This window comes from Lygodium microphyllum, chromosome 7, assembly GCF_053477565.2.
Source record: "Lygodium microphyllum isolate KBCC chromosome 7, Lygodium_microphyllum_v1.1.10, whole genome shotgun sequence".
Taxonomy (NCBI): domain Eukaryota; kingdom Viridiplantae; phylum Streptophyta; class Polypodiopsida; order Schizaeales; family Lygodiaceae; genus Lygodium; species Lygodium microphyllum.
In genome coordinates this window covers 43275301-43288063 of record NC_141141.1, presented here as the reverse complement: position 1 = coordinate 43288063, position 12763 = coordinate 43275301, and positions in this window count along the sequence as shown.

Below are 12763 nucleotides of genomic sequence, written 5' to 3'. Positions count from 1 at the left end.
TAAACCTGGTAAATAATCCTACCAGGTTTGGTCACGATTTGTAATCAATCAAAGGCAGGAGTAAGGTTAACACCGCACTTGGTTCAAAGAGAGTGAGAGATAGGGGAGAGTGTAACTCAATCCCTCTATCCATAAGGTAAAATCTAAGCTCCAGTCCCCTAAAATGGTGTTAAACCTGGTAAATAATCCTACCAACACTGGTCACGATTTAATCAGCTCTATCTAATGTTGGAAAGTTACCGACTTATTGTGTCCACTCAGCCATAGGCGTCCAATTGTCAGGATCGAAGCCTCCCACTTTCCTCAATGGGGTTTTCATATTTTTCTAATCAGCAAAGCATATTACCACATTGTTTGGACATATAAAATTAGCTTCCTTTTATTATTTTGTTAAACTAGATTTGTTAAACTCAATCTTTAGCATATAACAAACAAGTCAAAAATCAGATACTTTATTTCACCATCACTCCGTAGAGTGGTACAAAACTGTCTTTCTATAAAAAGACATCATCCAACGTAGGATAGGACCTTCCAATCCCTTGGGATTGGGCTGTATGTGATCGCACTCCATCTATAGTCAACAAGGAAATTACTGGCTCAGAGCCCCTCTAAGCTTCCCTTAGCCTCAGGAGCCATCCTACATAACAAGGGCACTTATCACTCAGCCCTTTGCCCTCTCAGGTGCTTGAGTGATCAAATATCAAAAACACCTATCTCCCTAGGAGAATAGGACCCCCACCTGCTGCAAGTGAGTTTTTCCAAAAACACATTTCTTCCTCAGGAGAGTAGGACCCCCACCTGTAGGTGAGTTTTTCCACACTCTGCAGAGTATTTAGGGAGCATTAGGTTGGGGACCCCAATGTCCCAAAGCACCACAATCCACAACTTGCATATGGCTGTGCAAGCCCAAAATCATAAGAGCCATAACTCATCATTCACAAATCCAAAAGCAGTCATAACCATAAAACTTTTTTAACATAGTTGTCAATATATGCAATGCATAGATTCTATCTCCTTCATCAATTTTTGTGTTCCTTCATAAAAACCATTTGATAATACTAAAATGCTTTTGCAAGTTTAAGTTCTAACTAATTGTGATCCTTTTCTTATGTACTAACTTGATTATCCCGTTTGGCCATCCATCATGAATCATGTTTATGGCCGCAACCTTGATTTGTTGTGGAATAAGCCTCCTTCAGGTTGAATGGATTCGGAGTCAACTTCTGCTTGCATTTCAGTAGCAACTACTTTCTCACATTGGGGAGTTATCTGAGCATGACCTCGCTCAGCATCTCGACTTCTCTTGGGAGCCATGGAAGAAGCTTCATGGATTTGGTCAGTACTTCTACATAGGGGAGAAGAGAGAGAGAGGTTTGGTTGATTGGAATAGAGCTTCATCGCGTCAACAATAGAGAGACTTATGCACAGGTTATTGTGTGTTGTCTATGTGTATGTATCCTTTCTGACATGACGCTCTACCCCTATTTATATAGTGGGGGGGGGGGGGGGGGGGGGGGGTAAAGAGAGGATGCGTGCTTTTTAGCATTTTCAATGACGTCATTGATGATAAAGAAAGAACACTTTCTTTTAGAGTTTTTGATGACGTCAAGGAGGGGGCTCCATTTTTGTGGCGCAAATATAAAAAATAATGAATATATAGGTGAGGACACACCGCACATCACATCGTCGTGTGGACATCACTCCAAGGCATACGACCAAGGTGGCGACCAAGGCATAGACCTTGGCATCTTGGACTTGGCATACTTGGCAACATGCTATGAAGGGTTTGTTGTTGGCACCATTGGCTCTGCGTGAGAATCTCCTACTAGCTTGTAGGAAAATCTTCCCGGGAGGTCACCCATGCCAACAATGTTGTCATCCAAGTGCACTTATCTACCAAGTGACTAACCAGTAGGCTAGTTCTTTTTATTGTTCTATACTACAAACGTAGTTTTAATAAGCTAGTCTTGGGAGGGTTTCCCAAGTCTTTCTTCCATAAACTGACATACAATATCTCATTAATTAAAATAGTTATTATCTTTATAATTAGAGCCGATTTTATAATTAGAGCTAGTTTTTAAAAATGTGCAACATAAATCAAATTTCTTTGGAATGTATACACACATTGTTATTTAAAATAAACTAAGTAATGGGGATATTACATTCTTCCCTCCTTAGAGAAATCGAGATGCCCTCATCTCGAGAGAAACTAGGGGTATTCTTTCATAAGGGTTGCCTCATCGACCCAAGTGGCATCTTCTTCAGGATAATCCCTCCATTGTACTAGGTGTTCTCTTAGGATTCAACTTCTTAGAGGTTTCTCCCTTGTATCTAGAATCTTCTTAGCTTGCATTTCCAAAATTCCTTAGGCAGGCATGACTATTTGTTTGTCATTAAGCACATGATCGGGGTTTAGTGCATAAGGTTTCAGTAGGCTTACATGAAATACATTGTGAATCTTGAGATGGGATGGCAATTTAAGCTTGTAGGCTTGCCTTCCCATTACTTTTATTACTTCATATGGTCCAAAATACCTTGGTCTAAGCTTTTTCTATTTACCCAAGTATAATGAGCTTTTTTCACGCTTTACCCTTAGAAACACCATGTCACCTTCCTTGAATGTTCTTATGGATATTTTAAGATGTGCATAGGACTTTTGCCAATCTTGAGTAGCTTGGATGTCATGTCGGATCAATGGATTTGTTGGTCCATCTTTTCAAGCATAGCCTTAGAAGCCTCTACTTTGAGAGTGGGATATGAGAAGTTTAGAGGTGTATGACATTCTTGCCCATACAAGGCTTGAAATGGCAACATCTTGATTGTTTGTTGAAAGGCAGTGTTATAAGAAAACTCCACCAAAGGTAAATGTTCAATCCATCGTTTTGGTTCTTTGCCCTTAATAATAACTTATAATATCTTCAATGGTTTGGTTCATTCTCTCAATTTGGCCATCAATTTGAGGATGATAAGGAGTACTGAAGCATAGCTGTATTCCAATTTGCTTGGAATAGGCAAGTCCAAAACTTAGAGGTGAACCTGGAGTCTCGGTTATACACTTTGACAATGAATGTAACCTAAATACTTCTTTGATAAAGACTCAAGCAATGTCAGATGACTTATAAGTTGTTTTGACCGGGATCAAGTGTGCAACTTTTTTCAATCTATCAACCACTACCATGATGGAGTCATATCCGCCAAGAATAGTTAATCCAACAACAAAGTCCATACTTATTGACTCCCATTTCATTTGTGGAATGTCCAAGGGTTGTAACTCTCCAGGCATCTTGATCCTTTTTGCCTTGAATCTTTGACAAGTCAAGCAATGAGTTACATACTTTAATACATCCCTTTTCAATCCTGGCCAATGATAAATCTTACAAACTGCATTGAGTGTCTTGGCATACCTTGGATGTCCTACAATGGGGTTGTCATGTGCTTCCCATAAGATCTTGGCCTTCACTTTTGGTCTTTTTGGGACACAAAGGCGATCATGGTAATATAGACAACTGCTGCTAGCATGATAATCCTTAATCTTAGACCTTTCTTTATCAGAGCTTTCTCCTTGAAGTACCTTAGCCATGAGTCCTTCATATTTCTTATCTTGAGAAATAGCTGTTGAATTTCCATTGGGCATTTAGTTGGGGAAAAACCTAATATATCTATGTTTGAGCTCAAGGAAAACATGGCTCTTGAGTTCTCTTGCATGACTAGAGTCTCAATAATACTAATTAGTTCAGACAAGAAGATGGTGACTTCCAAGAAGGTTACATTTTACTAAAAGAGTTTGTCATATCTTCAATGTATCACATGGTTGGTGCTACAAAATTGTTGGTCTAATTTTCCCTTGTCAAGTCTATAAAGTACAAGGTTATCAGGTATGGATATATGGTTCTTAAGCTTTGAACTTCTACAATGCTGTTAAGAAAGGCTTTTCGATTTAAGGCATCTACAACAACATTGTTCTTCCCTAGAAAATATTTGATTTTAAAAGCAAACTCTTGCAGTATCTCTATACATCTTCTTTGCCTTATGTTTAGGTCAGCTTGGGTGAAGATCCACTTAAGACTTTTATGATCTGTCACTAAAGTGAATTTCCTTCCCAATAGATAGTGTCTCCATAGTTTCAAGGCATGGATTACTGCGAGTAACTCAAGGTGGCATAGTTGGACTCATGGGGTTTCAATTTTCTATAAGTATAGGCCACTGGTCTTCCTTCTTATACTAGCACCCCACCAATTGCAAGTCCACTTGCATCAGTGATCACGCCAAATGGTTGACTAAAGTCAGGGATTTTTAATACAGATGTAGTGGTTACAACTTCTTTAAGCTTATCAAAGCTTTCTTGATGCTTAATGATCCAAAGGATTACTATATTTTTCTTCAAAATATTTGTCAAGGCATGCATTCCTCAAGCTGTCTAATCATGGTATTTGTCAAGATTGTGGGAGAGAAGGAAGGAGTCTCACTTGTAGCTTTCTTGCTTGCACAATGGGGGAATACACACAAGGGTGGAGGCTGAAAACAGTTTTTCTCTTCTTAGTTGTGGAAGCCAAAAGAACTCACGTACAAAGAAATAGAAGAACCCTAGATATGGGTCTCAAACCAAACTCAACTAACTAAGGTGGCATACTAACTGAGCCACGAACTAGAGTAGATAAGGATAGCTATCATGTAGCTATTATTCAGGGGCGGTGTACCAACCGCATCTGCAACTGACAAGTCGGTGACATAAATACACAACGGTCACCCTGGCGTATCACGAGTGGAGCTCGATATCTCAACACTCCCCCGCGAGCTCAATCCCAATTCCTGCACACCAAGCAGGTCTCTGAATTTGCGCAGCTTCTCTGCGCCCAATGCCTTCGTGAATATGTCAACTACCTGATCCTCTGTGCTGACATAGACTAGATCAATAAGACCTAGTAAAACCCTCTCTCGCACATAGTGATAATGCACCTCAATGTGCTTTGTTCTAGCATGATAGACTAGGTTATTTGCCAAGTGTATACTACTCATGTTGTCACAATAAATGACAACTGGCCCATCTGTAGACTGATGCATATCATAAAGTAGCTTATGCAACCAAGCTACCTCACATGCAGCCATTGCTGCACCCCTGTACTCAGACTCTGTGCTCGACAAGGCAACTGTAGGCTGTTTCTTGCTCCTCCAAGTGACTGCAGCACTCCCAAAAGAGAACACATATCCACTAGTAGATCGTCTATCAGAAATACTACCAGCCCAATCAGCATCAGTGTATCCATGCAACTGTATCTGAACCCCAGTCTCATAAAATAGTCCATACTACAATGTGGAATTCACATACCTGAGTATGCGTCTAGCCGCATCCAAATGTGGTTTCCTTGGAGCCTGCATAAACTGACTTACCAATCCAACAGCATAGCTCAAATCTGGCCTGGTAATAGTCATATAAATCAAACTTCCTACTATGCGTCTGTACATAGTAGGGTCTTCTAGAAGCTCACCTTCATCTGTGCTCAGCTTCACATTCTGCTCCAAAGGAACTGAAATAGGCTTACAGCCTGTCATCCCATATTTGGACAGCATGTCCAATCCATACTACCTCTGCAAGAGCTGTATCCCACTTGGTGATCTAATCACCTCAATGCCCAAGAAATAACGCATCTCTCCCAAATCCTTCATCTCAAACTTCTGCTTCAATAGCATTTTCACATGAAGGATATCTTCATCACTGTCACCTGTCATAATCAAATCATCAACATAAATGACAAGTAGCATAATATCTTTCTCTGTTTTCCTCACATAAAGTGAGAAATCTGCCTTGGAAATCTGAAAGCTAATAGTGACAAGATACTGTCCTATCTTGTCAGACCATGCTCTAGGTGCTTGCTTCAAGCCATACAAGGCTTTCTTCAACCTGCAAATAAACTCAGGATGAACAGCATGCACATAACCTGGTGGTTGCTCCATATATACCTCTTCTTGCAAATCACCATGCAAGAAGGCATTCTTTACATCCATCTGATGTAAAGACCATCCCTTTGATGCAGCCATAGCAATGACTGCTCTTACGGTTGCCATCCTTGCAACCGGACTGAATGTTTCTTCATAGTCAATGCCATATGTTTGTGCATACCCCTTGACTACTAATCTTGCCTTGTATCTGTTCACAGAACCATCTGCATTGTGCTTCACCTTATAAACCCACTTACAGCTAATTGCATTTTTACCTTTAGGCAAAGGTACCAATTCCCATGTAGCATTTGCTTCCAAGGCATCCATTTCTTCATCCATGGCTTTCTCCCATTTTTCTTTTCCCATGGCTTGCTCAAAAGATGTGGGTTTTGGTTCCTGTATCACTTTGACCATATATGCATAGTGAATGGCTGTAAATCCATCATATTTCAGCCTATCCACAGGATACCTAGCTCTCGTAGACCTGCGCAAAGTAGGTTCACTCCCATGTGCTCTCAAAACATCCCTGGTCTTCCTTACTCCAGGTGTAACAATAGAAGGAATACCCAACTCATCATCAATGCTCTGTTCTGAGCCACTGGATTCACCATCCATATAAGAGTGACCTGCATTCACATCAAACATGGGCTGATCAACCTTCTCTTTTCCTTTTCGTGATACCTGCATACCACTATCTGCATTGCTTTGAGAAGATTCTCCTGATCTCAATCTGCCTGTCTATGGCGAAGAATGTGAACCACTGCTAGAGGACGCTCCAGGTCCACTAATATTTTGTGACTGCTGCTGTGAATTCTATCCAGCATTACCATTTTGTGCATCTGCATCATCAATCACATTTACTGGTTTATGCCAGCTACTCATCTCATCAAAAACAACATCTCTGCTCACTGTAAACTTACGAGTAGAAGGGTTATAGCATCTATACCATTTTTGCTGCAGAGAGTAACCAATAAAGATGCACTTCTCAGCTTTTGGATCCAACTTGGATCTCAGCTCATCTGGCACATGTACATAGGCAATGCAACCAAAAATTTTCAAATGAGAAATATATGGTTTCCTACCAGTATACCTCTCCTCTGGAGTCATTCCATGTATTGCTGCAGTGGGAGTCCTGTTCATTATGTAGACTGCTGTAGCAACTGCTTCAGCCCAATAAAAATCTGGCAAGTCTTTTTCATTGAGCATGGCACGAGATACCTCTCCAATATGCCTGTTTTTCCTTTCTGCAATTCCATTTTGTTGTGGGGTATAACTACATGAATATTGCTGCTTTATGCCATGCTCCTGCAAGAACTTTGCAAACTCATTTGAGAGGTACTCTCCCCCTCCATCTGACCTTAGGCATTTTATTTGCAGATGTGTTTCTTTTTCAGCCATAGCTTTAAGGGTTTTGAAATGCCCAAAAACTTCACTTTTCTTTTTCATAAAATACACCCAAACTTTTCTGCTATAGTCATCAATAAAAGTGACAAAATAATGACAGCCTCCAAGAGATGCAGCTTTAGTAGTCCACACATCAAAGTGGATTAATTCCAATGGCTTCTCACTCTCTTGAACATGACTAGGAAATGGTTTCCTTGCCTATTTTCCAAACTGACAGGCTTCACATACCTTATGCATTTCTGCAACCTTGAATTTTGGCAATCCTGCAACAATATTTTGGGCCTGCATTGATTTAAGTCGCTGTACATTAACATGACCAATGCGTTTATGCCAAATATCAATATCTGCAACTACACCGGTCCCATGTGCAAACATTGTTGCACTCAATTCAGACATGTCTGCATCCAACGTAAACATTCTGCCCTTCTTCTTTCCTTTTGCTATCAAGCGACCTTTATTTTTCATATCCTCAACAAAGCATCCATGAGGATTAAATCTGGCCTGCAAGCCCTGTTCAACCATTTGACCGACAGAAACCAGATTCTTGGTGATATTCGGGACATGAAATACATCGGACAGGTATTTCTTTTTCCCATCCTACATAGACAAGGGAATTTTTCCAATCTGCACAATAGGATGTGCAGTATCATCACCAGTCTCCACAAATCTTGGTTTTTTCATTTTCCTTGCATCCTCCATCCATTCTGCATGACCTGTCATGTGGTTTGATGCGCCTGAGACAACATACCATACATCATTGCTTTCTTTTGCACTTGTCACAGAATTGTTCATGTGCTGCACCATGAACAAATGCTCATTTCTGTCATCACCCTGTCTGCTAGAAGATACATAATTCTCTTGTTGCAGTTTTCCATTCATGATGTCATTCTGCTTTTTATAGCAGTCTTTAGCCATATGACCCATTTTACCACAATAGTAGCATTCAACATTACTGTTTGCATTTTGACCTCTTTGCCATCCACCACGACCTCTTTGGCTCCCCTTGCCTCTAGAGTTACCAAGTCCTCCTCCATAGGACTAGTTTTCTTGAGTTTGCTGCATATTCTGATTTCTACCACGGCCTCCGAATCGGCCTCCTCTACCTCTGCCTCTACCTCTTCCAGCATTTGAGTAGAAGACAGCTTCTTTTGAAGTTCCTCCTGAAGAAGATGCACCACCATTTCTCTGTTCCTCAGAAATTAGAAGAGCAATCAACTCCTCAAAATCAGGAAATCTTTCACGAACTGAAATGGATGTCCGAAACTGTGCATAATCCTTTCCTAGACCATTCAAGGTCATAGAAACTAAATCATCATCTTCCACTGGTGACCCAATGGAAGCAAGTGCATCTGCAATCTTCTTCACCTTCATGTGGTAGTCGTTGATGCTCATATTTTCTCTTTGCACATTGTGCAACTCTTGCTTGAGCTGCATTTTCCTGGCTTGCGTATTTGTGCTATACATTTTTGACAAAGTATCCCATGCCTCCTTTGGCGTACTTGCATCCTGAATATGCACAATCATAGAGTTTGAAATGCTGATAGACAGCCAATACATAACTTTCCTGGCTCTTTCATGCCATGCTTTAAATGCTTGCATTTGCTGTTGATTGGGAACATCAGGAAGAACTGGTTCTTCTTCATTTCCTGCAACAAATTCCCAATATCATTTTCTCATAAGGAAATTCGTCATTCTAAACTTCCATGCTTGGAAGTTGTTCTTGTCAAGCTTTTCAGTGACAATCTGTGAAAGAGAATCAGATGCCATTACAAAATACTGCAAAAAATTCTGTCACTGCAAAAACCACAGCTTCACCCTCACAAGGGAAAATCTGCAAAACTGGCAAAAGTGGTATTTGACCACACAGTCACTTCCTAGTGACGATTTTGCATCAACAGGCAACAGGGATGATTCTGTAACTCCCAATGTCTCTGCGCACAAGCATACAATGCAATTTTTACAGTAACTATTCACCGACATGTAGAACAGTGGCTGCACAGCATAAAACTGGGCCTTTTCCTGAGTGCGTGCAGAAAACTTCCGCCTCCAAAACAGGCCCCGAAATGGCCTCAAATCAAAAAAACAAGGTCGCCAAGGGCTAAAGCCCACTCCCGCAGCATATACTGCCCTCTTGCTTCACCACGAAGGGTGTCTCAACCTAAGACAATGCACTCCTGCACTTTTCGACTGTGCTACCTGCAGAGATCTACTCCCAAAACAGAAAATGAAAGCAACACTGCTCCTCTTACCAGAACACCGCGAGCTTGGCTTGCTTTCTTGAGCTCCTTACCACGAACAAGGCTTCAATACCATGTCAAGATTGTGGAAGAGAAGGAAGGAGTCTCACTTGTAGCTTTCTTGCTTGCACAATGGGGGAATACACACAAGGGTGGAAGCTGAAAACAGTTTTTCTCTTCTTAGTTGTGGAAGCCAAAAGAACTCACGTACAAAGAAATAGAAGAACCCTAGATATGGGTCTCAAACCAAACTCAACTAACTAAGGTAGCATACTAACTGAGCCACGAACTAGAGTAGATAAGGATAGCTATCATGTAGCTATTATTCAGGGGCGGTGTACCAACCGCATCTGCAACTGACAAGTCGGTGACATAAATACACAACAGTCACCCTGGCGTATCACGAGTGGAGCTCAATATCTCAACAGTATTTACCCGAGCACTAGTTGTTATAAGGTCCAAGATATGGCAGGGGGAGGGAGTGTGAGAGGAGTGGTGTAGTGGTGGAGCGCATGGGGGAGGGACGAGGCATGTAGAGCCACGTGTGTGGCTATCTCCCCCCCTTATCCTATATGACCCCCCCTGGAGCTTGTGAGGGGGGAGAGAAGAGAGAAAAGGTGGTGTCGTGCTTCCCACCATTGCACCTTGTTGCCGTGGAGAGCCGCCATGCTTGCCACGCTATTGCCACCTACGTCATCACCATCGTCATCATCATAATTATCATCATCTTCATCATTATCCATCATCGTGATCTCCTCCATCCTCTCCCAATCATTTCCTAAAGACCACGTCTTGTAAAGGCAATTCCTACGCAAGGGGGGAGTAGGCAGTTTTTGGGGTTGATTTTCCAAAGTCTGGAGGAAGTTCGGAGATCGGATAAAGGCAAGGACAAGTTTGTGGAGTCAACGATCTACGTCAATGATGGCCTCCAAACAAAAGATGCGAGGCACACACGTGGGAGCTTCCACTCCGAGTTTGCCTATGGACAACACCTCGAACCTCAATACCCAGGTTTTTAAAATTGATTCTTGCAAGAAAAGAATGCATTTAAGCATGTCTTTGATTCATGTAGTCGAGTTAAATACATTTGGAAATTTTAAATGCAATTATCCATTTGTTTTACAAAGTTTAGTGCATGCCGACTAATTGAAACTGCTTGCGCTCCCATCAACAAGGGTAGTTGCAAAATCTTCTTGAATGATAATGCATAAATTAGAAGAGGATATCGTGCTAAGAAGGATAGAGCTTATGTCGCATGTTGCACTTATGATTTAAATTCATGGACGTGATTCGTATGAGATAATCGTTGACGTCCATCTAGATGTTGTCCAAGTAGTTGCATTGCATGAAAGGGATTTACGTACCTTGCAAATTGCATGTGGTGAAAATTACATCCTAGGTTGGTCTAAGTTCTGAAGGATGAATTAAATCAATAATGGTCCCATGGCATTCATGCATGGACTTATTTTATCAAAGTTAGATTTGGGAATGGATGAAATTGTCATATTAAAGCCTGAATTCAATTGCATTAAATGAAAGGTTTATAGGCATAGTTCTTGATGTAAACCAATGTAGGGTTTATATGAGTTAGCCCTAATTTTTCAATCATTAAAGGTTAGGAAATGAAAAGAAATGGTCATTGTAAATCTTATAGTTGCATAGTAGGATAAAGTCTATGGATTGCATACTTGCATGGAATGTTGTAACTTGAATTTAGTTACTTCTCTTAGGAAAAGTATTTGCATCTCTTCTAAGGAAAGATCGCCTCTTGTCACAAGACAATTAGATCGATTAGGTAATTCGCTTGCAATGGTGTAACTCAAATGATGATTACCTCAATGCGCTAGGTAGAGTTAAGTCACGATAAAATTCTGCTTAGTATCGCACTCGAAAAACCGACTTGATAATTCCAACCTCAAAGGTCCTACCCACATTCACGAAATGTTAGGGTTAGTTAGACGCCCATACAATAACGATCTAAGGTTTTTACCCTAGGGTAAATTGGCCTAATACTAGACTTCCGATTGAGTTTAGAAACCCTAGGGACAAACGTCGGCCTAGTAAGGTTAGGGTTGGGTTCAGTCGAGAGGACTCCCAAACCCTACATCTTGACCAAAGGTATTCTTGACCTGGGAATACCGTGTGATGGGAGAAATAATTGCACAAGTTAGGCACGACACTTGTCTCGTGCAACAAGTTGCAATGTCGCATGTTTTTGTGACTAATCACAAAATAGTATTGCCATAGAGGATGAGTAGACATCTTGCTTCATCACCTCTTTGAGGCTGATTAGCCAAGTTAGGGTAATTATGAATTGCCTAGCAAGCAATTGACCAATCAAGTTAAGGCGACGAGGTTGCCCAGAAATTATTGACCCTAATGTAAGGAAACCTAAGGTATTTGTTGATTGGGTTAACAGGGTATAAACCCTAACACAAGGATAAAAGGGTAAACGAGCAACGAAACCCTTGGGGGATCTTGCCAAGTCGCAACTGATCTCGAATCGAATGCTGAATGCATTCGGAGAGAAGGAATTATACCTTAGCAGTTGGCTAAACAAGCACCACTGGATTGATTGTGTTTGTATAGTTAGGAGACTATTTGTACTTCTTTGCTCAAGAAACTAAAGCTGAAAACATAATTAATGCTTCAAGTTGAAGGCCTGGAGGGAGAGGCAGTGTCAATTACCCCCGATTGTCTGCCTGACCCTATCCAAGGGGGTTGTTAGCCACGTTGGGTACATGGACTAAACCCGCTGCAAGAGGTCTCTTCGTGGGTGCTACTTGGAGCAGGAGGACGCTTGGGTACCAGGGGGCTCTGGTCGTAAATCCCTTGCCTCTAGGTCCTACACAAGAGGCCGACGTGACTCAAGGTTGGATCTCGAGGCCCGCATACTAGTCTACGGGCAAAAACTTGGAATAGCGATCTATGAGGATTGCTGGAATCGCCTTCGGGCGGATTATGGATTAGCCTTCGGGCGGATTATGGAATAGCCTTCGAGCTGGATTATATGATGTATTCCAAAGACTGATAAATAAGATCAATTGTTGAAAAAGAACTTGCTTGACATTGTTTTTCTATGTCAGTGCTAAAATTACGTGAAGGAATCGGTGATTAATTGGCTAATTACGGAAGTTGTTTTTGCATGTCAGACTAAATGTGGTAGGTAATTAGATAACTAAAGC